This window comes from Balaenoptera ricei, chromosome 21 (genome assembly GCF_028023285.1).
Source record: "Balaenoptera ricei isolate mBalRic1 chromosome 21, mBalRic1.hap2, whole genome shotgun sequence".
Taxonomy (NCBI): domain Eukaryota; kingdom Metazoa; phylum Chordata; class Mammalia; order Artiodactyla; family Balaenopteridae; genus Balaenoptera; species Balaenoptera ricei.
In genome coordinates, this window is record NC_082659.1 from 6,476,620 (window position 1) to 6,480,805 (window position 4,186).

Sequence of the window (4,186 nt, forward strand, 5' to 3'; positions counted from 1 at the left end):
GACAAAGAAAGAACCTGAAATTCACCGGGAACACTAGGTGCAGTGAAAGTATTATACTCAATAATGACGACTCTAAAGACAGGTCTATATTAATTAGATCAACAAACTTAAGCCACCTTCAATATCAGATATCAGTTTGATGCTGAATATTTTCTAGGTTACGTGAGCCCAAAATTCATCCTGGCCAGTTTTGTATTCCTGAGTATATAAGCACTTAGTTTTGTTTTTCTTTTTTAGTCAGTTAAGTAGAGCTCTTTTACGAATTAATTTTGGTAATACCATACATCTACAACACACATAGACAACACATACAAACACACAAACAGACCTCATAGTTCTCATTTCAAAATTTCAGCCCTGAGTCAGGTACAGCAACGTAAAACCCATCAGATTACAAAAGAGATTGGATTAAAATTGGGTTTCTGGCAGATGGAACAAATCAAGCTCGCTTGTCTAGACGGCTAAATCTTTTTACTAATATTTACAGAAAAGACACTTAGGATTTCTATTTATACCTTGCCCTCTTTTAAAAGGATGGCAGAGATAAGGGTTCCTGACAAGACCAGATAGGACATTTGCATCTCAAAGATACAGGCAAGTTTCTCCTAGGATGACTTTGTAAGATAAGTAAGGAAGGTTTGGGGAGTGGTAAAAGGATTGGTGGGTTTTGGATTATTTTTGAAGCTACACCTCTGGTCCTGTAAAGACTAGATTTGTAAAACAAGGACAGTTTTTTTCTTTTTTTCAAAGAATTGGGTGGATACTTCAATGATGTGGAAGGACTGACATACCCACTTACCGATGTTGGCATGTTTTACTTTTAGCTGCTGTGATTCTGCTGCAATAAGAATGTAGAAAAAAAGCATCTCTTAAGTCTAGGACTGAGAACCAGCCGCCTTCTCCCGGAATAGTTGTGAGCAGAGTGTATGGATTAGGCACCACAGGGTGTAAGTCTTGGACTACTTCATTAACAGCCCTCAAATCTTGGACAAAGCAATACTCTGCTGAGTTTGGCCTTTTGACTGGGAGGATAGGGGTGTTATCTGGGGACCTGCCAGGTTTAATCAGTCCTGCTTTTGAAAACTTTTCCAGAATTGGCTGAATTCCCTTTTGGGCCTCTTGTCTCAGTATATTGTTTTAGATTAGGTGTCCCAGCATCCCTTTTGCAAAGGAGATCTCATCCCAAGAGGGGAATTGGACACTCTGGCATATATAAGAAGCTATGTTTCAGGGCGAGGTCCCCTAGTTGGCATTCTAGAGGTTGTAAGAATGAACAGTTTTGTACTTCTCCAGAAACTCCCATGAACAGGATAGACTGAGATGTTTTCTGTGCAACCTTAGTATTTACCACAGAGTATGTGGCACCCGTGTCTACTAGAAAGTCAATCAACTTGTTCCCCACTTGTCAAAGTTACCCGGGCTTCCAGTGGGGAAATTAGAATCGGATGCCTCAAGTCCAAGGGAGTCCCTGGGCTTCCTCATTCATTATCAGAGTGTTCCTCTCTTTCTACCATATGAGAGGCTCCTGTCTCCTTTTTATTATTCTCCTTCTTATTCTTTAGTCTAGGGTAATCTTTTTTCCAATGCCCTTCCTCCTTGAAGTAAGCACATTTTTCCTTCCCCAATGGTTGCTTACCTTCCTTTAGGTTACTCGCCTTTCAGGAATTCAATGCTGCTGCCAGAAAAGCTGCCTTCCATTTTACATCTTCTCGCTTCTGTCGCCATTCCCTATTGTTGAATACTTTAAAAGCAACATCTAGTAATTGAGAAGGGTTCATTCCACATACACCATCTAACTTCTGTAATTTTCTTATATGTGGGGCGCTTTGCCCGATGAAGGTCCATCCTTACGTTCTCAGGGTCTGCATCTGTGTAGTGCCTATAAGCTTGGTAAATCTTTTCTAGAAACTCCGATGGATCCTCATTTGGTTTTTGTTTTATCTCCTGAATTTTGTTAAAGCTCTTTTGTCTAGGTCTGCCCTTGGGTTTCCTTTCGACCGCTGCACCATAAGGGGGCAGCCCTCTGACTCCTTTCCTCCTGATGCAATAGCATAAATGCTTCTACATATGGAATCTCATCTCTTTCCCCTGCTCTTTTGCAAAACACTTCTAATTGCGAGATTGTATAGTAATTGAGTGAGCCATTCAGGAGCCATTGCTCCTCTGATCCTAACATATATTGGGTCCACACCCTATTACAATAGTATATCACCTCTTTCTTAGTCATAGGCTCACGGCTATGTTTTGCCCATTTATCTAATATACGCCCCAAAGGGCTCTCCTTTGGGATAGATGGAATATTTCCCATTTTTTATGTTTGATAACACCAAAACACAAAAGACGCAAACAAATTCCAACATCGATGCAGGCAAATGAACAGGTTCCCGAATCAGGTAGAGTCCAAGAACAATTCCCCTCTCCAACAGGGTAGCCCAACCAAATGCAAAACAAATTGAGGGGGGAATTTGTTCACAGTAGTACCAGAGCTACATACCCTACAAAGAGCGAGTCTCGCAGAAGTTTGTTGATTCCTTGCTCCAACTGCCAAGTGCTGGGGTAGCTGGTGCCACTTCAGGGAATTTTGAAGGGAAGATCCTCAGGAGAAATAGTCCCAGAAGCTGCTAGGGCCTTGTCTCAAAATTCCTGACTGGGGCCGGCTAGCCATGATCGGCAAGGCTCTTGGCTGGCTAAGCCAAATTTGTTACTGAGTCCAAGCTTGCTCTGCTCGCCACATGACAGGCCAATAAATTGGAGATGAGGTGTTGAGGAAAGGAATAGAGACTTTATTCGGAAAGCCCAGCATCCAAGAAGGTGGCAGACTAGTGTCCTAGAGTACCATCTTATCAGGGTCTGGATGTTAGTTTCTTTTATAGAACACAGAGGGGGAGGAGGTGAGGAAGTAAAGTAAGAAGGGCCATAAGTCTTGCAAAGCACCTGGTTTGGCCAGCCTGGGAAGGGGGTGTGTTAATTTCTTCTTTCTTGCAGCCATTCACAGGTGGGCAGGGTCAGAATGTCTCCCTGTGAGCTGAACAAAGGCACTTTAGTTTATCATTCAGGCAGAGGGACAGGGTTCCCAGAGGCAGGCCATTATGTATGCTTATAGCTACAGACAGATAGTAACAAAAGCAATGGAGAGCAAAGGTTAAAGTAAAAGAAACAGATCCAACACGGAGTCAGATTTTGTTCTTCCCTGTTACAAAATGTATAAATCAACTGTGAATGACCTGGAAGTAAAATTATTTACTATATTTTACTATGTAGGGACATTTTTTATTGATTTCTCCATTAACCAAGAAATAAAGTATAAAATTGTCTTCCCATTTTCTTTGGACAATTAATAAATTATTAACATGTTCTTGAAAGTTCTACATAGCCAGTGCTTTAAGAGTCAAGTTCTCCATCCCAGTAATATAACTTATATTGTCACCTCATTATTTACATTTCAGTTTTTCATATTTTCTCATCTTTCATTTTATTTGTAAGTACATGTTTCCTCCAGGGAACCCCAACTTCACGTACATAGAATTCCATTATGTCTGATGCCCTGCTTTATTTCCAAGACACAGAATGTTTCCCCATACATAGAATGCACTCAAAAGTATTTATGGATGGGGCTTCCCTGGTGGCACAGTGGTTGAGAATCTGCCTGCCAATGCAGGGGACACAGGTTCGAGCCCTGGTCTGGGAAGATCCCACATGCCGCGGAGCGACTAGGCCCGTGAGCCACAATTACTGAGCCTGCACGTCTGGAGCCTGTGCTCTGCAACAAGAGGGGCCGCGATAGTGAGAGGCCCGTGCACCTCAAATGAAGAGTGGCCCCCACTCGCCGCAACTAGAGAAAACCCTCACACAGGAACGAAGACCCAACACAGAAATAAATAAATAAATAAATAAATAAATAAATAAATAAAATTAAAAAAACAATAAAAAGTATTTATGGATGAAAAAGGATAAATGGATTTTCCTAATATCCTTTTACAATGTCCTTTCATCTTTGCTCTCCAACTGTGTGTGAGGGTTATAATTTTATATCAGTCTGGAAAATCCAATCCAATTGAACAGGGCGTGTGGCTCACAGTGTGAAGCCCTATTAGGGTCTAGTTAGGGTGTGTCCCTGGAATGTAGCCAGATTAGGATTCCAGTAAAAGGAAAGTCAAACAGAGGAGGCATTTGTCCCGAGAAGAAG